Source organism: Hemicordylus capensis, chromosome 3 (genome assembly GCF_027244095.1).
Source record: "Hemicordylus capensis ecotype Gifberg chromosome 3, rHemCap1.1.pri, whole genome shotgun sequence".
In the NCBI taxonomy this organism is placed as follows: Eukaryota; Metazoa; Chordata; class Lepidosauria; order Squamata; family Cordylidae; genus Hemicordylus; species Hemicordylus capensis.
Genome location: NC_069659.1, coordinates 329,952,691 through 329,975,966, shown reverse-complemented (window position 1 = coordinate 329,975,966; position 23,276 = coordinate 329,952,691).

The following is a 23,276-nucleotide window of genomic DNA, read 5'->3' as shown; positions in this document are numbered from 1 at the left end:
ACTCTTGTCCAGTTCCTTCTCATATTTATCACTTCCCTTTGTGAAAACTCCAGGATCCATTAGCGGAATCAGGTTTATTATGATGATTCATCTTTTACATGGAACTTTTAATACTCAAGGAGCATTACAATCTTGATCTGACTTCTCTTCAGAACAGCTCTATCCCTAAAAAGTATGCCACTACTATTTCCACTTTATCAGTGTGAAATGGAGACAGAGGAATGGCAACATGACCAAGGCTGTACAACAAACAGAAACTTGAACCCAGTTGAACCCAGATTCACAACTAGCAGAACACCAGCACTTGAGCCAAGCAGATACCAGCATTTCTTGAATTGCACATCTCAATAGGGGAGAATATGAGCTCAATTGCCAATTTTAGCCTACTTTCCAGTAGACTTATAAGATCACCCAGCATTCCGTGTGTGTGTTTGTGTGTATGTCCATGCATGTGTCTGCCCCCACCCTCAACTTTGCAATGTCTGGACCAATATGAACCAAACTGGGTACAATTGTAGAGACACAAGGGGACACCTCAGTGCCATAGCTTGTGATGATGTTGTCAACCTCAATTCAAGATGGCAGATGTGTAAACTTTTGATGCACAGGTGGACTTTGTGAACAACTTAGCCAATTTCAACCAGATTTACTATAGTTGTATGGACACATAGGGATGCCTCAGTGGCAGAGTTTGTGGTGATGTCATCCACCCCAATTCAAGTTGGTGGATGTGAACATTTGAGGTGCAAGTAGGCTAATTTGTGGACCATCTAACCGATTTGAACCAAATTTGCTACAGTTATCATGAGTGACACATAAGGACACCTCAGTGACATTGTTTGTGGTAACATCACCCACCCCGATTCAAGATGGTCGTTTTTATGCTACAGCTGCAGGGACAATCTGCTACAGCTGTAGGGACACATAGGGACACTGTCAAGGTCTGGCCCACGGCCAGGGAAGTTCACGGCTTGGCTGGACGCTGCTGACTGAATGACGTGTGTTGAATCTCAGCAATGAGTAGGAGTCTGGTGCTGTAATTTATGGAGCAAGCCGAGAGCTCCCAGCTGGTAGGAATTTACGGCTTGTCAGCCCTCAGCGATAGGCGTTTGCTCCTCCTAACAGCTTCTAATTGCGTCCTGTGTTTAGAACACCTGCGTTGTTGTGGTGTCAACGGTGTTTCAATGCCTAGTTCTCCCTCCGATTGGTCTCTCACACTTTCTGCTGACTCAGGCTGCTGTGCCTGTTCTAAACCATCAGCTGGATCTATCACAGCTGTCTCAGGAATGCTGACAGCCGGGCTCTGCCCCTCAGATACTCCTGACTCGTCCAGAAAGCTGCCAGCTTCCCCTTCCTCCTCGCTGTCAGAGCTCAAGGGCATGACAGACACCTCAATGGCATAATTTGTGATGATGTCATCCACCCTGATTCAAGATGGCAGATGCATAAATGTTTGAGGTGCAAGTGGGCTAACTTGTGGATCTTCTGACTGATTGGAACCAAATTTGGTTCAGTTGTAGGAAGTGGCATGTATGGACACCTCAATGGTATAGTTTGTAATGATGTCATACACCCCAATCCAAGATGACTTCATATACCAAGCTGGTTAGGGTTAGGGTTATTATTATTTTATTTTTTTATTTAACATATGTTTATACCACCCAAAACTTATGTCTCTGGGTGGTTTAGAACAAAATTATTGTGATCTGCAGCAACATCAGTAGATCAGATCAATCTGCTTCAGCACGCTGTCTCCAGCAGTGGCCATGCATGACCCTGGGAAGCCCATGAGCACAGCATGATGGAGGCAGATACCCCTTATTGTTTGCCCAACATCTTACAATCAAAGGTGCATTGCCTCTGAATATTAGTCATTGGCAATGGTAAGATTCCAATCCCCATTCATCCTCAAAGTTTAGGTCAGCTTTGCATATACATGAAAATCAGATGCATGACTGACTGACTTGTGCATTTGATTTAATGTGGGAAGTGAGAATTTGCATATCTCCTCTGTGATCAGATCCATGATACTATTCATTACTTAGGGTTTACAGAATAGCTTTGAAGAGACATTTAACTGTGTGATAGGTGGTGCAATTCCCTATCTTCACTGCAGAGGGATTCTGCATCCAGATGATAAAGTAGATTACGAATCAAAGATATTTGTGGAGACTCGCATACTGAGGCAAAAGAAGATATACATTTGCCCAGAGCATTTTGAAATGTGTCCATATTATACATTGTATTTCTATTAGCATTGCTACTAACAAAGACTTATATTGACCTAAATCAGCAGGGGTTTTAAAAATTTATTTCTGAAGCTGTACTGAGTAAAATATATGAATATTATCTATAGTTGATGCTATTAGTGACTGAGAGTTGGACACGACTGAACAGATAGATAGAGAGAGAGATGCTATTAGTGACCTTATCTGGGTACTAAATTGTGGATTTCATGTAGATTTTGGCCCAACCACTGATCATTTTGTATGATATGTTTGTGGCTAGAAGTTCTTGTGGGGTTTTGCATTTGAAATACAGATGTGCAGAAACACTCTGAGAAATTGGAATTTTCCTATAGAAATTTGTTTGGCTTCCTTTGAAAATTGTCAGATGTTTTGGCTTGGGAGGAACTCTGAAATTCACTTCAAATTTCACTTTGGGTGAAATTTCAGTGCTAACCTTAGGGACATGCAGAAACTCCCTGAAAAAATTTGCTTGTATAGCAATTGTCTTGGTTTCCCTTGAAAATTCTCTGGTTATTCATCTTGAGAGGAACCCTGATATTTACTTCCAATTTCCAATTTCACTTTTTTATTTTTGGTGCCAACTGTAATTCTGAAATGCATGAGTTCTTGTTCCACATGTTTTTCGAAATTTCACAGAGATATGTGCAGATTCCTCCATTGCATATTGCATTGAAAGAGTAAAAGCAGGAAGAAGTCACTCATGGAGGCGAGTCTCACGATCAGTGAGACTCACCAGGAAGGCGTTTGCTGGGAGAGCTGGCTTAGCCTGCTTTCCCCACAGACGAGCAGGAAACATGACTGCCAGCTTGGCCACCCACACAACTGCTGGCTCTGTCACGGAGCCAGGAGGGGCTGCAGGGATCAGGGGCCTCGCGGCACCTGGAAGTTCCAGGATGCCCCGTGCGAGCATGCGGGGCATCCTGGAGAGATCTCCAGGGCTGGGAGGCTGCTTTTCAACCTCCTGGACAGGGGTCTACTTTGTGTTGCCATGGCGTGAACCTGTGCCGCGGCAATACACAGTCGAAAAGTTGGGGTTAGCAGAGCACTCATTCCGCTAACCTCATCTAAGGGGAGGGGGGGTTAGGAGGGTTTGCTGCCAGGAGCCGTGCGGCTCCCGTGGTAGCATACAATCAGGCAAAAGCGGGCTAGGCTCCCTTAGCCCACTTTTGCCTGATCATGAGAATCCCCTCAGTGTTCTATTTCTTGCTGCTTCTTGAAACATGGAAAGAAGATGCTCATAAGCATGCTAGTTTCTCCACTCCAACCTATATCAGAGAGTTTCTCCAGGGGCAGCCCTTTCATGAAGAGAAGTGAGGTGATCACTTCAGGCAGCAGATTATTGGGGCACCCATGAGGTGACAAGATGCCCTTCTGCCCCCTGTTATTTAAAAAAGGAGGGATGGTTTACAATGGTGGAGATGGCATTCTGCACACTCCTCAGGTGCACAGAGGCCTTGAGCCACCACTGAGTTCTTGGGATAATCAATTAGAAAAGTGTGGCACACAATGGAAAGTACTATAGAAATGAATAATAATCATAGAGTATTTTCAGATGGAATGACATCAAGTTTTCTCCCATAGTGTTTAAGATAACTGATTAGCTTCTGCTGCTGTGAAGACAAGGAATAAAATATTTGCTGACAAGTGGCAATCCAGAGAAAATTCAACTGCAACAAATTAAAAGGAAATAATTATATTATGCAGACCTTTCCTCCAATATTTTTCCTCACTTATGTCAGAGTAGATCATAGTTTAATTTAATTTAATTTAAGGACAAAACCAAGAATGTATGATTACTGAATACAGATACACAAAGAGAAGACAGACATTGTTATGAAGTGTGCTATAAAATATGTTTATAATGCTGTGCACCATTTGCTATGTGTTTCCATAGGATTTGCTATGCTATATGGCTGTTCTCATGAGCAACCTAACTAAGGCTAGGGAAACCCAGCTTGGATTAGGCTGCTTGGGTCGAGGTCCAGGATCACTCCCAGTCTTGGCACTCCTTCCCAGCCTGACCCAACTGTAAATCCTGGCCAGGGTTAAGGGCACAGATGCACCCTTACCCCAGCACCATGGTCGTGTGTATGCTTGGGCATACACAGAGTAGAGCACCTAGAGCTCCTAACTCCTGGAGGAATCTCTGAATGTACCATGCTCATCATGTGGTGCATTGTGGGATTCCTGGAGGCTGGGAAGATGAGTCTTGCCCCCAGCAATTGGCACTGTATAGAGCAGCGCGGATTGTTTGGGACAGCATGCTGGCACATCGAAGAGGACATTGACAGTCGTCTGGTGGGAGGAAAGTAGGTAGGTCCATCCCTGCCTTACCCCACCCTACCCACAGCTATTTCAGTTATGTGTATGACCTCTATCTGTTTAATTGTCCCTTTGTTATGACCTTGTTGTTACAGAGGGATCCTGGGACATAATGAACAACTTGACTACACAGGAAAGGTCATGTTTACTTGCAGTGAAGAAGCAGGATGAAATTAATATGACAATTTTGAGACGGGGGGGGGTGGCCTAACTCACACAATGAGGCTTTGCACGTGAGCAGCATGGAAAACCTGCAGGGCTTGTGCAGGCAGAGTGGGCTTGAGCCACTCTCCTTGCACACAAGGATTCTGCGCTCCCTGGGTGACCAGATCTGCTGCCCACACGATTATCAGCTCCATCACAGAGCCAGCAGAGGTGGCGGGGATCGGGGGCCGCCCGGACCTGGAAGTCCCAGAATGTCCTGTGTGAGTGCACGGTGCATTCTGGGGAGACCCCTAACTCCAGGAGGCTTGTTTTAGCTTCCAGTCGGGGGTCTCCTTGTGAGTCGCCGTGGCGCAGAGCCGTGCCACAGCATCTCATGGTTGAGAAAATGGGGTTGGCAGAGCACTCACTCCACTAACCTCATTTTAGGGAAGGGCTACTTTGGCAGGCTAGCTGCCGCTGAATCACCAGGCAAGCCCATGAGCCCGGTGGTTCTCATGATGGGGGAAAACCAGGCTGGGTTCCTTTAGCCCAGTTTCCCTCCATCGTGAGAATAACCTCAATGCCTTGAATCTAGGTTTAATGTGGGTTACTGATATTAGTGTGCATGTGTGAACCCACACAAGCTTGGTTCCTGCCCAAGATGAATCTGAGATTCCCATCTTGGCATGGGTGCACACAATGACACTAATGTCGGCAACCCACATTAAACCTAGATTCAAACCATTGTGTGAATCAGGCCTATGTTATAGTTATAGAGCAATGCTGGATTTGGCAGGGTAGCTGCCTGGGAGGAAAAGGTGCTTCCAGTCAGTGAGTCCACAAACCGCTGACTGGGGAAAGGAAGCTCTGCCGGGGCTGAAGTGCCTTGGCCTTGACATTGGCCCTGATCCCTTTCATCTGATGTCAAACACAGGGGTGTGGCTTTGGGTGTGCACACTTTGCACATACATCCTCAGCATTGGCCCAGTTCCCTTTCATCTGATGCAGAGGGTGGGGCCACTATCCAGGAGATGATCCATTTGGACCCTCTCTTATCCCTCACCCATTAGCATTTCATTTAAACACTGACTGGCTGGGCTTTTCGCCACAGCACAGCCAGCATTTCAGTGAAACACTGGCTGTGGAGGAGAGGCATGTGCTTCATTCACCAACTGTGAACCAGCTAGTGCTTCATTCACCAGCTGGGTGCAGGAGTGGCAGGGGGCTGCAAAGGGTGCCTTGTCAGCCCCCCTCCCGACCCTGGCAGCCAGGGAACAATCGCCTCCCCTTGCTCTATAGTCCCTATGCCCCTGACTTCAACAGGATGATGTTTTGAAAGTAACATTGCTTGCCTGTATGCTTGCTTCTGTGCCCATACAATGCCTGCTCAAGATGTACATGTGTCCACAAGTCCCCAGTGTTCTCTCATTGAAAGGAAATATGCACTGTAAGGCTACTCTGAATTGCACTGAAAGTGCCATCCTTGGTAGAACGGAAGCCTGAAACAATATCTTCCTAAGTGTAAAACAGGAGAATTATCAGCATGAATGCTTCCAAAAAGGTTCCAAAAAAGACACTTAAAAAAAAAAAAAAGACATATGACAAGGGTGTGTGGGTGTGTGTTTACTCCATATTGGGAAAGGGACTTTTTAGCAGGCAGTGAATGTCCTCCTCTGAAACAAAAAATGGATGAAAAGATAAAACCTGCAAGACAAATGCAGTAGAAAATCCTTTTCAGTGCTAATGTATATCAGACATTGTCCCACAGTTCATCTGTGACCCTTATAATACCACCAAGGTCAGGGAAGGCTGGTCATGCAAGTTAAAGTTGCCTGAGGGAACTTTTACCTTACACAGCGAAAAATTTATCTAAGACTTTGTAAAAGTTGAGCGAAGGAGAGACAGATGCATCTTGAAATGGCTAGGCCAGCGCACTACATCTTTTCCTTTTTTCAACTTTTGCTACCTGTTCTGAGCGATGTACTGTCCTCTGTGTGTCATTTTCAAAATCCATACAAATGCAGGATGTAGATCCTGACATTGCAGAGCTAGACCGAGGGAGACATTGTACACTCTCACCTGACACTAATATAGTTGAAGTGAAACCAGATTTGAACCTCAAGGGCCCAGCTGTCCTCTAGTTGTTAGGCATAGTGTCCATTGGGATGATGGACAACTGCATCAGTGTTTCAGAGAAAAACAAAAGTGGGAATAAGATTTAGGATCCTGTCATGGAGTCTCAATTCAGTGAAAGCTTAAAGATTGGACACTTGAAACTACAAGCCACTGTAGTTTGTAGCGTTGTGTAATGAGGGTCGAGTACCAACACAAACTTTGGCTAGTGGCTTTGCTCTGCTGATGGACCAATGGTCTGACACTTATACTAAATCAGACCATTGGTCCATCTAGTGCAGTATTGTCTACACAGACTAGCAGTTGTTTCTCCAAGGTTAAAGGCAGGAGTCTCTCTCAGCCCTATCTGGAGATGCCAGGGAGGGAACTTGGAACCTTCTGCATGCAAGTATGTAGATGCTCTTCCCAGAGTAGCCCTATCCCCTAAGGGGAAAATCTTACAGTGCTCACATGTAGTCTCCCATTCAAATGCAAACCAGGATGGACCCTGCTTAGCAAAGAGGAAAATTGATGTTTCCCACCACCAGACAAGCTGTCCTCCTAAATCTAAACCCTTCCTAAACCTAACCCTATACCCAGCCCCAGCGGGTATGCAGCAGTTGCACTGCGACGAAAATGGCTGACTGCTACTATCTAGAAATTGGTATATTTCACCCAATCCAACTTGTATGTTGTTTTCCTTTTGAAGATGAGCTGGAAGAAATTGAAGCTTTGGTGCTCACTTATATTCCCTTACAAGCTGAAGAAAAATAATGGATGCATTGAATGTTGAAGGGAAACTGAGTACCATCTGAACGGTAGGGATGTGCACCAGTGTTCCCTCTTAACAGGGATTCCCAGATGTTGTTGTCTACAACTCCCAGAATCTCCAGCTGCAATGGCTTTTGCTTGGGGATTCTGAGAGTTGTAATCAACAACATGGGGGAATCCCTGTTAGAGGGAACACTGGTGTACACAAAACCAGTTTGCCCAGTTCGGTTCTAGTCCAAGACAGATTCGAGCCAGACTGAGCAAATTCAGTTTTGTGGCCCTGAACTAGAACCCCAACTTGGCTTGAATTTGAGCCAGTTTGGGGTTCAAAAAGTTAAATAATAATAATAATAATAATAATAAATGTAAGACTTACCACTGGGTTTGGCTGCCTCCTGGAGGTGCTGCCACAGCTGCAGAGAAGGGGGATCTCCGGAGATTCCTGCCTCCCCCCCGTTGGCCTCCCCCCAGTCTTCTTTGGACTGGTTCAGCCCATTTTCAGGCCATTCTGGCCCTTTCTGAGGTGGAAGTGGCCATTTTGGAGGCCACTGCGCATGTGCCCTGGCCATTTGCATGGACACACTGGCCATTTGCATGGACACAAGCAAGCTAATATACAGTATAACCATGTAGCTTCTTGGGGCCTTTTATCAATCCCTCCCATTCTGTTCTAGCTTATGCTTAATTGTTTGATCCTCCTTGGGGAGGAGAGCTGGTCTTGTTGTAGTGACAGGTCTGGGGAGGGGGCTGAACTTCTAAATCAAACAGTTTAAGTGTTGGCTATTGCTCTCTGGATAGGAAGGGTTTGAAAAGTGGATGGGTGGATGGATGGATGGATGGATAATGAAATGAAATGAAATGAAAGCCACAGTCTACCAAGAATTCTTACTGTGCATGCCACATGTGGCTCAGCAGGGAAATGCTTGACTAACAAGCAGAAGGTTGCCAGTTCAGATCCCCGCTGGTGCTATATCAGGCAGCAGTGACATAGGAAGATGTTCAAAGGCATCGTCTCATACTGTGTAGAAGGAGGCAATGGTAAACCCCTCCCAAATTCTACCAAAGAAAACCACAGGGCCCAGCGGGCACCAGGAGTCGAAATTGACTTGACGGCACATTTTACCTTTATGCCACATTCATTTCAATTGAACTTGTACTAAAATTCTCAGCACAAGGAGAAGCATTAAGGTACTGTGAAGGGTAGCACCCACACCCTCAAGGAGACACAAGACACAAGCATATGGTAAAAAGAGGCCACAATTCTATTGAAATATAATTAATGTAATTTTAACAGAATGAACTGGGATTGGCGCTCCACCCCCCACAGTGTGGTTCCTAAAGGCCGGTCCGCACGGGGCCACCTTAGCCTAGATGACACAGGCGAAAACACCTTGGCTCCAGGCAGCCCCAGGGCTCTAGAGCAGAGGCTGCCCATCTCAGCTGACCTAAGGTCAGGTATCTGTTGTTGGTGACGTCCCTAACCCGAAGCTGCCTAGACTCTCAGAAGGATGTAGTGGATTGGGCTAAGGCAGCATCCCTGATGCACCAAGCCTCAAGGGATCTGACTGCCCTCCATGTAGCTAAACACTTACCTCAGGTGCTCATCAAAGCTTGGTTGTTAATTCCCTGCCCTGCATCTGCTGTAGTGGGAGTTAGCCCCACACCGCCCACCAACCATGAAGAATTTCCACCAATCGCAGTTGCAAGTCTTCCACAAAAACCTTCATGCCAACTCACGAAAGATGCACCCCATCACCTCTGTAGAGGCCAGGTTTGGAGAATCTTAAATCAGGGTGGGTTAAACAACCCCCGCCCTCTGCCTCCATGAACTGGGCCAAGGCCATATTGACCTTCTTTCTTCCTAGTTTAAATGCGCCTCTCCATACCCTGCGCTGGATGATGTCAGACCAAACAATAATCAGGGCCAGAAACCAAGATTGTACCATGCCTAGGTCAGCACACACCTTGTGAATGAGAGAGAACTCTGACTGACTCACTCGGTCATTTCCCCCTAAATGGACGATGAGGATACCCATAGGATACTATGGTCGATAGCCAGCGTGGTGTAGTGGCTAGAATGCTGGGCTAGGACCGGGGAGACCTGAGTTCAAATCCCCATTCAGCCATGAAACTAGCTGGGTGACTCTGGGCCAGTCACTTCTCTCTCAGCCTAACCTACTTCACAGGGTTGTTGTGAAAGAGAAACTTAAGTATGTAATACACCGCTCTGGGCTCCTTGGAGGAAGAGCAGGATATAAATGTAAAAATTAATAATAATAATAATAATAATAATAATAATAATAATAATAATAATAATAATAATAATATCAAAAGCCACCGAGAGGTCCAAAAGGACCAACAGAGTCACACTTCCTCTGTCAATTCCCAATCGGAGATCATCCATCAGGCCGACCAAGGCAGTCTCCCCCCCATAGCCCGCCCCAAAACCAGTTTGAAATGGGTCTAGATAATCAGTTTCCTCCAAGACTGTCTGGAGCTGAGAGGCCACCACCATCTCAATTACCTTGCCCAGCCATGGGAGGTTGGAGACTGGCCTATAATTGCTCAACTCTGAGGGATCTAGTGCAGGCTTCTTTAGAAGAGGTCTAATAATTGCCTCCTTAAGACAAGGAGGCATCCTGCCCTCCCTCAGAGAAGCATTCATGATTTCTACCAGGCCACCTACAACAGCCTCCCTGCTAGATAGAATAAGCCATGTTGGACAAGGGTCAAGAGAACAAGTGGTAAGCCTCACCGATCCAAGCAGCTTGCTGACATTCTCAGGAGTCACAAACTGAAATTGATCAGTTGAATTGTATAAGAGGAATTATTGGACACCTCCAGTTCAGACATCAAATTAATTGTGGGGACTCCATCTAGGTCGGCCTGAATCCGAGAGATTTTGTCTACGAAAAATTCATTAAACACATTACAGCGGGTGACTGATGCTTCCAAATTCTGGTTCAAGGGAGAGGGGCAGATACTAGCCCCCTCACAACCCTGAACAGCTCTGTCAGACATGAAGTTGCAGAAGCAATACTGGCAGAAAAGAATTGCTTCTTTGCTGCACTTATTGCCTGAGCATAGATCTTTAAGTGTGCTCTCTGTCGTAATCTGTCAGATTAGAGTCGAGTCTTTCTCCACTTGCACGCCAATCACCTACCTTGCCACTTCAGCCCCCATAGATCTTCTGTATACCAAGGGGCCAATTATGAAGTGGGTCGGAGGGGACGCTTAGGAACAATCATGTCTACTGCCCTGGTGAGCAAGTTGTTCCAATTCTCAACCAGGACATCAACAGGATCACCGGCAAAACCAACAATAAATCCTTCCAAGGTTTTTGGGAATCCTGCTGGATCCAATAACCTCTTTGGGAGGACCATTCTAATAGGCCCCTCACCCCTGCGGAGGTGGGAAGTGGTTGTAAGTCCAACCTTAACCAGATGGTGGTCCATCCATGACAATGGGGAAATCACAGGAGTCCCCACCCATGGAACACCACCCTGATCAGAGTAAAAGACCAAATCAAGAGTGTGACCTGCAGTGTGCATCAGTCCAGAGACCACTTGGGATAAGCCCATAGTAGTCATGGCCTCTATGAACTCCTGAGCTGCCCCGGACAGATTGGTCCCGAAATGAACATTGAAGTCCCCCAGCACCAAAAGTCTGTGAGACTCCAACACAAGTCCCGCGACCAAGTCCGTGAGCTCAGTGAGGGACTCATTTGGGCAGCGGGGCAATCGGTACACCAACAAAAGTCCCAATCAGTCCCTGGTCCCCAAACTTAAATGCACACATTCAGTATGATCCAATACCCTAACAGGCACCCTGGTAAGGGAAATGTCATCTTTATAGACCACAACCGCTCCACCTCCCCGCCCACATCCCCTCACCTGCTCCTCTACAGAATATCCTGGAGGAAGAAGCTTGGACCAAACTGGACCACTAGCTTCCCCCAACCAAGTCTCAGTAATACATACCAGGTAGGCCCCTTCACCCATAATAAAATCTCAGATGAGCTCTGGCTTATTTTGGACCGACCTGGCATTGCAGAGGAGCAATGTGAGACTATGTGGGTTGTTGGCAATGCTCCCCGAGGTCAAAGAGCTGGCAAGACAGTTGGAAGAGGAGACAGCAATTAAATTTCTGACTACCCTTCCCCTGGAACGGCCTGCTGACCTGCCAGTGTTACTTCTTCTATTCCCCACCACCACAGGAATAGCTGCCACACATTCAGTGAAGGCACCCCCTGTCTCCCCATCTCCAGGCAGACCCAAACACATTACCCAATTTCAGTGACAAAGCTGGCACACTTACTGCTACAACTCTGCAATGCATATCTGTTTGATGTAAAATGTCCTGCTGGTGATCCTGCCATTCCCTGGCAGGCACGCCTTGCCAAACTTGATTACGGGCCGCATAAGGTGTGGGCTGCCCAAAAGCACCAGGGTACCATCCATAAGGGCCAGGTGGGACTCCATAGGTTTGCGTGCACCAGAGCTAAAAATGCTGAGGGTACTCACCTAAACCAGCAGCTCCCATCTCACATTCATCACTGCCAGCTCCCAGATCTTTAGGCACACTGTTGTCAAGATCATGACTTGCCTCCAGGGGAACCAGTACAGGATTTGGGGCCACATCAACAAGAACCAGTGTTGGAGCTGGTCCCACCCCCACCCCCACCAAGAACAGACAGACGATGAGAAAGGGCCTGCATTAGTTTGGCTTGCTTGACTGCCCTAGTGTGCTTCCGTGGTGGTGACAATACACCAGAAGGGCCCCCCCTACCAGTCCCCTCCTGAGGCGCCTTACGCTCCTTCTCCAAGGCCTCTAAGCGAGCAATAAGAGCCCTAATGGTGCCCATATCTCCACCTTCCTCATCTGAAGAGGAGGATTCAGGGGGAGCAGGCCTTCTAAGAGAGAAGAATCAGCCTCCCACCAGTCTTCCCAGTCGCCTTCTTGGGACCCATAGTGCCAGCCATTCCACCCTGCTCAACCAATATGAGCTCAGCTCCCAACTCAAACAGCCCTCACAGAAACAGAGCAACGTGCACACACAGCAGCCCCAGCTTCCACAAAACAGCCCCGAAGCACCAGCCCCCAGGGGCCTGAATCAGCTCCCCACGGCCACCCCTTAGAGCCTGCTGTCAGCCAGCTTCCCCCAACTCTCCAAACCTGGGCAGGGACAGTCCAGCTGATGGTACCGCACTTTGCCCACATGTGGCAAGCCAACGCACTCCCACCGAACAGCTGCGGCAAGGAGCAAACCCAAGCAGTCTCCCTGCCAAGTCGTGCCACCGCCAAAGCCCAGGGGCGTAACTACCATTAGGCAAAGGGAGACAGTCATCTTGGGGCCCCACTGCCTCAAGGGGCCCCCCAGAGGCACATCACATGACTCCCCACCCACCTGTGTTGTACCCCCTATGAATTATGTTGAGTCTCTTGGAGATCGGCAGGAGCAGAGAGTAAAAAAAAACAAAAACAGATTCAATGTGAACCAGATATTCACCGTATTCATAATGGGGATGTGAGTGTGAGTGCACTATATATTGTGAGTGTGTTTGTGTGTGTATATCAGCGAGGGACCCATTTTAAAATCTTGTCTCTGGGCCCCCTCCAACCTTGCTACGCCCCTGCTACAGCCCCCAGGCTCATGCCCAGGGTCTTCAGAGCGATCCCTGGCATGTCCATCCTCCTTGCCTGCGAGAGACAGACTGCCGGGGAGAACACTAATGCGGCCATTGCTGCCTAAGCACTGCCACCCTGCCCCAAAGGAGCCAATCGGAGGCTGTCTAAGCCTTGTGCTCTAAGCATCTGAACAAGCCCCCAGCCTATTAAGGCAGTGAGTGGCTGGATTGTGTTCCCTTCCAAACAGATATGGGAAAGTTAATATATTAAGATTGCCCACAAAGAACATCGCCCTCACTAAGCAACTTGCCATGGGCTGCCTCTGCTGCTGTACAATTATTTTCAAGAAGTATTTATTTTGAACACAGCTCACCCTTAATAGAAAATATCCACACTCCTCTTGTCCTCAACCTCTCATGACATCATCTTATTTCTGCCTTAAAATCTCTTCCCTTTTTTGCTAGTGCAATTCCATCTTTTATGGTCTTCTGTTTTTTAGGGAGAAGGGGTTATAACTCAGCTATAAAAATTTTCTCCAGCTGCATCTTATAAGAGACTCTCAAGCCTAGAAGCAATTTTCAAGAAATATTAAAGAAATTCAGGATAGTTTTTAAGTTAACAGACTTTACTGGCCTCAGATCTATTTTGTACTTTGATAACTCAGAAGATATATTGATTTTTTAAAAACTGAAATTGTACAGAAGAACTAGCCCATTTTATGGTCTTTTAAATAATAAACTAAATGCAATATGGATGCAATTAACACTAGATACATCAAACCAAGAACCTGGAAACAGCCCTGTTGGCTGAATAGATTTCAATTAGTCTCCTTCAGAATAGATTCTAAGGTAAACTAGTTTTGTTTTTTGTTTTTTACATGTTAACATTTGTAGCTTAAATTTTGGGTTTCCATAACATTATTTCTCGTACGAGAACCATATCTATATATGTAATTCTCTAAGGCATACCCGTGGCTAATCCCACGCGTGGCAGCTCTCGCGAGAGTTTGGAGAGCTGCCAGATAGGCTAGCCACAGGACAGGTGGGAGGGAAGAAAATGGCGGCTGCAGCAGCAGCAAGTCAATCATCCAGAAAGTGGCGGTGTGGGGGGGAGAATGGGTGGGCATTCAGAAAGCAGGGGCCGAGAAGGGGCAGGCATGAGGAGAGCAGGGGGGTGGTTGGCTGGGTGGTGGGGAGAAGAAGTGAGCCAGCTGGCCCGAAATCCATGGGGGGGGGAGAAAAGGGGGGCGGGGGTGTCCAGGCTGGTCAGAGGCGCAGATGATCTTCGCACGGCCCAGTTAGTACTTTTATATTTCAGCTGACAGAGTAATTTGAATTATTTCTTTATTCATTCATTTGTTCATTTGATTTCTATACCACCCTCCCAAAAATGGCTCAGGATGGTTTACACAGAGAAATAATAAATAAATAAGATGGATCCTTATCCCCAAAGGGCTCACAATCTAAAAGGAAACATAAGATAGACACCACAATTAAGGAGTAATTTAAGAATGCAAGTTCTTAACCCTTTGAAATCTACATCTATATAAAAACCTTTCCCAGGTTATCTTTAGTATGGAATAATTTTCATGTCTGGCTCTAATTATATTGGCACAGACATGCCAGCATAGTTAAGACAGAGAGTAGTTTCAAAATGCCACCATTATAAGGCCTCAACATTCTATTGCTTATAAAAGCAAAACAATTTGTCTGATCTGCCTGGCCAGCAGCACAGATTCACCAGGCGACAAGAAACACCTGCCCTGAAAATGTGGCGAGGATCTGTTGAAACATGGCTAAATAGAGCAGTTTACATTCTTTCTCTTTTGAACAGGGTTTTAAAGGGTTAGTAATGTTCTTTCAGTCTGAGGAAGTGGTATTTAAATTATTTTGTAGTCCATTTGCATAGTTTCAGCTGTTAGACTGCAGGCCAGAAAAATGCCTTTTATATATCCCTCTGGGAACCAGTCAACGGTTATTTCACAATGGATCCTCAAAGTTGTGTTTTAAGAGGCTGAAAAAATGCAACTTTACTGCTAAAAGAGTCTGTGCAGTAGGACTTTTGAAGCTGCTATGCCCACAGCACTGTCCAGAATCAGTATACTGGCCAGCAGCTTCCCTGCCCAAGCCTTGGGAGCACAGCCCTTCAGTGTCCATGGCAAAATCCCAACAGATTTAGTTTTACATCATGAGCCCTTTCTCACTATCAGTAAGACAGGGCATGAGGGCGGGCAGGGAGGAAGGCTGCTAAAACTTACATCCCCTGCAGATGATCGTTGGGTCCATGCTGAGCAGGCAGATCACACACCCAGATGGACACCAGCTTTTCTAGGCAGTACGGAGGGTTGGAGACTCAGACATGTCACCCTGGCCCCCAGAAATCCCATAATGCACCATGTGATTGTGCAGTGCATTTGGGGGATCCCCCCAGCACTGGCTGGGAGGCTGCTCCTGTGTTGGTGCTGTGCAACACAGCACCCACACACGATCACTTAACCTGGGTTAGGGGTGCACTAGTGCCCTTAACTTTGGTTACTGGGCGGCCCTCTTTGGTGGGTTTGCCATTGAGACGCCACCAGCAGCCACACGGCTGCTGGCAGTTCTCATGTGCAGCCAAGCCTGATCTTGGCTGCCTTATCCCAGTCTTGGCTGTGCATGAGAACAGCCTCCATGTGTTATATTTATTGAGGCCTCAGTGTATTTACCATTGATGTAACTGCAGTTAGGTATTTTAGGTTTGTTATGTTTATAGTTGTGTTTTATTGATTAGTTAAGGGTTTTCCCCCCTATTCTCTTTATGTTTTATTTTATATTTCTGTGTTGTGTTGTGGTTGTGTGTGTTGGGTTATAACCAGTAGTTACAATAAACTCTGTAAATTGTCCATGCAAGGGGTGTAGCAAGGCTGGAGTGGGTGCTGGGACAAAATGAGAAGATGGGCTCCTTTCCCTGTCCTTCTTTTTCATACAGGCAGGATGGGGAAAGCAAAGAGAAAATTGTTGCCCAGCTGCAGATCCTTCTCCCTTAGGGGCCCAGGGCCATTTATCTGCCCCTGCTCAATGTATGCCCCTGGTCCATGCCTGGGTCCAGCAGGACAAAGCAGCAAGTGGCAGCTGGAACCAAGAGTTCACTAAAGGAGTTGTTTTACTGAAAACATTAGGCTGTAAATTGAGAGGTTATAGAGGACTCAAGAGTCCTGCCCCTTCCTAGAGCCAGCCCCAATCCAAAGCAGATGCCTGGGCTGGCCTCCCTCTCCTCCCAAATAACCCCATTGGGAAAGAGGCCCCACAGCAAGCAGGCATGCATTTCACTTCCAGTGCTGGAGTTCAGCACTGGCATGGTGCCTCCTATGCTCCTGGGGTCCCAAGGGTAATGAAGAGGGTTTTAGGAACAGGATAAGAGTGCTGACCCCAGGGCTCCTCCTCCTGCAGAAGAGATGGCAAGCTCTGGGTTTCGATGGAGACTCTAGGATAATAGGAATGAGGGGACATGCATTGGGGATGAGGATTTTGGATGGAGAGTGCTCTTCCACGGACTTAGTCTCATTGGAACATAGGAAGCTGCCTTATACCAAGTCAGACCATTGGTCCATCTAGTTCAATATTGTCTACACTGACTGGCAGCAGCTCTCCAAGGTTTCAGGTAGAAGTCTTTTCCCTGCCCTATCTGGAGATGTTGCCAGGGATTGGACCTTCTCTATGCACCTTATCCATGCAAAGCAGATGCTCTTCCACTGAATGATGGCCCCATTCCCTAAGGAGAATATCTTACAGTACTCACATGTAGTTCCTTATCGAAATGCAAACCACGGCAGACAATTCATGCTCACTACAACAAGTAGCAGTATAGGTAGCAGTATAGGAAGGTGCTGAAAGGCATCATCTCATACTGCGTGGTAGATGGCAATGGTAAACCCCTCCTGTATTGTACCAAAGAAACCACATGGTTCTGTGGTCGCCAGGAGTCGACACTGACTAGAAGGCACAACTTTACCTTTACCACAAGACCAGCTTCCTCCTCATGGTCAGAATTCAAGCGGATCCTGACCCACATGTGTAAGGGGCAGTATGTGGCTGTCTGCCAACATCTGAACATTTGCTAAATGTCAAATATTTGTGTCAGGATTTCTTACTCTCCTCCATGAGACAGGGTTGTTTACCCAGTCAAACGGCAGTGTGCCAAGAGATGCAGGGTGCTCCAGACACCAGGACAACTCTAGTAATTACCTTTCAGAAGTCAGCGGCACAGCTGTAGATGGGTGTAGAAAAGCTAATGAAGGGGGTTGAGTTGGAGAACAAGTCCCCTTTGGAGGCCAGGGATTGGGTGGCCAATTCACTTGCCTGGCCAGGGAAGAAAGAGCATGCTGGAAGGGGGGAGGAGTGTCCTAAATGTAGGGCTTTATTTAAGGCAGGGGCTGCCGAAGATGAGAGGATCAGCAAGGATGGGGTTTGTTGGTCTGGTGGACTCCCAGAGAGGAGCTCAGACCTTTGCTTCCACTGATAGGTGAAGGAGTGGAGTGACTATACCTCCCTCCTCTCCCAACTTATTATTATTATCATTTTACATTTATATCCCGCTCCTCCTCCAAGGAGCCCAGAGCGATGTACTACATACTTAAGTTTCTCTTTCACAACAACCCTGTGAAGTAGGTTAGGCTGAGAGAGAAGTGACTGGCCCAGAGTCACCCAGCATGTTTTATGGCTGAATGGGGATTTGAACTCGGGTCTCCCCGGTCCTAGTTCAGCACTCTAACCACTGCACCACGCTGGCTCATTATAGGCAATGCCCGTACCTATAATTTAGTCTGAGAGGGTGGGAAGTTTAATTATAGAATTCCTCCTCCCTAAACACGGACAATTTGCATGCATAAGTTTCAGCTGTATTCCAAAGCTTTTTTAAAAAAAATACTATGTCTTTTGATGCAAGTCCACTTTAAGCCACTATAGTCACATTGAGCCCAGTGGAATGAAATTGGTTGCAGTGAAAATACATCAGCTTTAATGAGCTGCCTATCATCATTAGGTCAGTCATCGGGATCTGGGTTCCACTTTGCTTATTCACAGAGGATCTCACAGCAGCATCTTCCAGCTTGTGTCAAGCACCCTGTGCAGCTCCTTAAAATTCAGTTCTCTGTAGTTAGGATAGTCAGATCTAAAACTGATGATACAGTGGGTGGGGGATAAATATAGGAACAAAAAATAAAACTTCAGGAAATTATTAAAAGTCTCATGCTGTTCATAATCAAATAATTTCCTTTTAAAAAAAATAACCCAATTTCCATATTATTTGAAAAGATTTCAGTCCAAGCATGCACAAGCTGAAGCTTCTCAAGTAATGCAAGTCTAGAATTATCTCCAAATAATTTTTATCTACTGGTAAGTAGCGAGCTGCTTGGGATATTATTAGTTATGTGTTATGAGCTATAATTAGTTATTCATGACCATCACACTGAAATTAATACACAACATCTGTATTTAAGGAATAGATTGCATGTCACAAATCAGGAAAAGACAGCAATATTCAAAAAGGATTTACATACAATTATAACAACTAGCTGAACTCACACAGAACATCTGTGCGGTAGTACACTGAGCCTGTGGCATCCCCCCGCTCTCCTCCCACAACTCACTCTTTCCACCCCACAACTTGCTCTCTCTGTCTGTCTCCCCCCACAACTCTCTCCCCTACAACACTCTCGCTTGCACTCTCTGCTTCCCACAACCCTTTCGATGACACTCTCTGCCCCCCACAACCCTCTCACTCGTGCTCTGCCCCACAACCATTTCACTTGTGCTCTCCCCCACAACACTCTCAGTTGCGCTCTCCCCCCAAACCCTTTCATTGTGCTCTCCCCCCCACAACCCTATCGCTCGCTCTCTCCCCACAACTCACTTCACTTGCTCCCCCCCCACCACAACCCGTCCCTCATCCTTGGCCCGCCGGCGGCTGCTTTCCTTCAGCCCAACGGCAGCCACTCCCCTTCGGCCTGCTGGCAGCTGCTCCCCCTCAGCCCACTGGCTTGTCCGGCAGCAGCTGCTTCTCCTCGGGCCGCCAGCTGACCTGGCAACAGCCACCTCCTCAATCCGTGCCCTCTTCTCAGGCCACTGGCCAGCCTGGCAACAACCACCTCTTCAACCCAGGCCTACCACCGCCTCCTCCTGCCTCCTTCTTCCTGAGGCTGGTGGGGCTTTGTCCGCCAACTGGGCTTCTCCTGAGGCCAGTGGGGCTTCTCCCCCTCTCCCCACCAGGCGCATCTCCCTGCTCCCTACTAGGCCGCTTCTTCCCCACTGCCACCACACCTCCTCCTAAGTCCGCCAACAGCCTCCTCCGGGCGGCGGGGCCTTGCCTGCCACCCGGCTCCCTCCCTGCCTGCCTGCCAGCCAGGCAGCCATTTTTGGGTGGCCGTGCCGCCACCACATCCCCTCCTAAGCCCGCTGTCTGTCCCAGCGCTGAGCAACAGTTCTGCCCCCGCCTTTTCATTGGTCATGGCTGCAGCGGGGGCAGGGCATGCCAAACATCCCCACGCATCCCCACATCCCCAAACAGTTCTCTCCTCAGTCAGCCATAAGAGAATTAAATATATAGATTACGTCTGAGTGTTGCAGTAGGTTAGTTCTGTGTGAGCTTCCTCCCTCAACTCCAGTTGTGAAACAGCCAGACTGTGGAGCCATGTTCAGATGTAAACCAGAGGTTCAGGTGGCAAAACTCATTACAAACTGAAGGTACAAACTCGAGTCTGGGGAGGGAAACCGTGGGTCCATTTTCAGTCGGAACTTCAGTTGCCTGCATTTGGATGTACACAAATTGTAACTGGAGGCTTCTTCAACTCCAATTTCATGTTACGTGTGAATGCACCCAGTGATTGTTTCTTTCAATAGACATTCTGGATTTTCTTCATAGAGTATGAAAGAATGAAATTCACAGAAGCATTCAGCAATTGCTCTGCATTTGTAGCATTTACTTAACCATAGTGAACTGAAGTAAGAAGATAATACCTGAATTGAATGAATAATTTCTTTAAACATATAGGCCAAAGATCATTCTCTCTTCCTCCCTTAGTCTCAGGATGTGACTTGGTTTCTCATTATTGCATTTAGCAATTTGGAAAATAACTGTTCAGTTGCCTTAATAAAAAATTTGCATTTAAGATTTAAATATGCAGGTTAGACATATGTATGGATAATGAGAAGCACTTTGTGAACCATAATAATGTACTTCACACACACAAAAATACACACACACACACACACACACACACACACACACATGTCCAATGGCTGAAAACAGAGAAAGATTGAATGAATCAGATATTCCACTACCTCCCCCTTTTTCATGCCAACATTTTTTTTAATATGAGAAAGGGGAAATCTCATGTCCATCTCTTTTTCAAATTGTTCCTCTTGCCAGAAATCAAAGATGGCCTTTTAATAACTGGGGAGTATACAATAGCTGGTTAGCTCTGCAGGGATGAAAAAAAAATTACAGGAACATTTGCTATAGAAATTTGCTAAATGTAGATGAGGACATTAGCATCAAAATCATATGAGCAGATAGGAATAAGGAAGGCATGTTATCATGTCATAAAAAGATCCCCTCCTGCATTAGTACTTGAGGTAGGGAAATGCATTTTGTAGCCATCAAGGTGTGATATAGTTTGAATTATGAGGAAGGATTTCAAGGATTGTTTTTCTGAAGAGCAAACTTGCTTGATTCTTCTTCCAAGTTCTACATAGGCACCCATCATAAAAGAGAGAGAGGGGTGTGTGGAGGTTCATGATAAAAACATAAGAGCCCTGCTAAACCAAATATCCATCTAGTTCTGTTTCCCACAGTGGCCAAGGAGATACCAGCAGCAAAAGCAAGGAATGAAGGCAATCACCCTCTCGTATTGCTGTTTCCCAGCAACTGGTATTTGGTAGGGATTTGCAAATTGAACAGGTACAAATCAATTTGTACCCAAACTAGATGATTCATGTAATTTGGAGACAAAAGAAATCACCCATGTGGTCCATTGGCTAGATTTGGGTACAAATTGAATCGTGCCTGATTCAATTCGATCAAATTGTGCCTGATTCGATTCGTTTAGATTACTATTTGTCAAGTGTTTGGATTCTTTGGTGTATAATAACTTTCCCTCAATGAATCCTTATGATGATTCATTACACACCTTCATTCCTTCTATTCATTTTGACTGTCTTTACAACAGTGCCAACTATCAACAGCCATGTGCCAACTACACCCCCCTCCCACACTCAAGGCACCTCCCACTGGGTACTCAGTTTATGTTCTAGGATTTTTTTCAAGTGTTTAGGCTCTTTGGTGTCTAATAACCTTTCCTCATAATGAATCCCTATGAGGATTCATTACACTCCAAAGAGTCGAAACACCTCAAAAATTCCTAAAAAATAAACTGAGTACCCCAGTGTGTGTGGGGGGGTGTGTAGTTGACACATGGCAGTTGACAGTTGGCACTGTCCAATGATAGTCAAAATGAACAGAAGACATGAAGGCATATAATGAATCCTCATAGGGATTCATTATGAGGAAAAGTTATTGGACACCGAAGAATCTAAACATTTCAATATTTCTAAAAATTAAAATGAGTACCCCACAGCCTTGCAGGTGTGTGTGTGTGTGTGTGTGTGTGTGTGTGTGTGCGGGGGTATAGTTGGCACATGGCAGTTGACAGTTGGCACTGTCTAGTGACAGTCAAAATGAACAGAAGAAATGAAGGAGTGCAATGAATCCTCATAGGGGTTCATTATTAGGAAAAGTTATTATACACGAAAGAATCCAAACTCTTGAAAAATAATGACTGTACATTTTGCTCCATAACTCCACTTCTACAAGGGCAAGAGCTTAGCTTTTTAAAAAGAAAGAAAGAAAGAAAGAAAGAAAGAAAGAAAGAAAGAAAGAAAGAAAGAAAGAAAGAAAGAAAGAAAGAAAGAAAGAAAGAAAGCTGGGGATCCATATTAGGGTTAGGATATGGCAACTTTGAATCCCCATTGTTTCCTATGGCAGAAATGTTCAAAATCAGTTAAAGCTAAAAAAAAAAAGTTCATTAAAAGTCAACCAAGTGTCCCACTGCCTTGAAATTTGGGTGGGTAGGTGAGAGTCATGTGGACCTACCCATCACCCAAATTTGGTGCCCCTGGGACCTTGTTAAGTAGTCTGAATCAGTCTGAATCCAAATCAAATCAAAGCAAATACAAATTGAATCTGGTCTGGGGGGTAGATTTGGACACAAAACAAATCAGGGGTGCACATCCCTAGTATTCTGTGGCTTACTACTTCTGAATCTGGATGTTCCATTTGGCAAACAGTCTTTGATAGGCCTGTCCTCCATGAATTTGTCTAGTCCCCTTAAGGTTATCCAAGCTTGTGACCATCACTGCATCATGTGGTGGCACATAATTGAATTATGCATTGCATGGAGAAGTATTCTCTTTTGTCTGCTCTGGGTCTATTTCACAGACTGTGAACCCTTTGGTAACAGGAAACTACTTTGTTGTTGCTGCTTTTGTTCTTTATAAACTGCTTTGAGAACTTTTTTGTCAAAAAGTAGTACAATAGTAGTATACTACTGGTGCCTGAAACTGGGGAGAGCCACTACCAGTCTCTATAGACTTGGCCTGCACAACATAAGGCCATGGGGACTCTTTTGCTGATACCCAGGAAGGAATATACTGCAGCAAGAGCCATGAATAGCTCTTGGCCTGTCCCATGGATTCAATGAAGTGTTTCAATGAAGTTTGCTGCTTGAGACCAGATGTCCCCTGACCCGGGACTAGAGCCTACTGACACTATCCCTCTTTCCCTTCACCTTTCCCCTGGACTCCACCCCTCTGTGCTTTTATTAATACTTAATAAAATAATATTTTTAATATTAATAATTAATATTAATACTTTTATTAATATTTTAAACAATTAACTTTAATGTTATAATTAATGTGCTGAGAATTAGGGATGTGCGCAAATCAATTTTTTTGCTTTTTGATTCAAGGTTGAATCGAATCAGCCAGATTCAATTTGAACTCGAATCTGCAAACATGA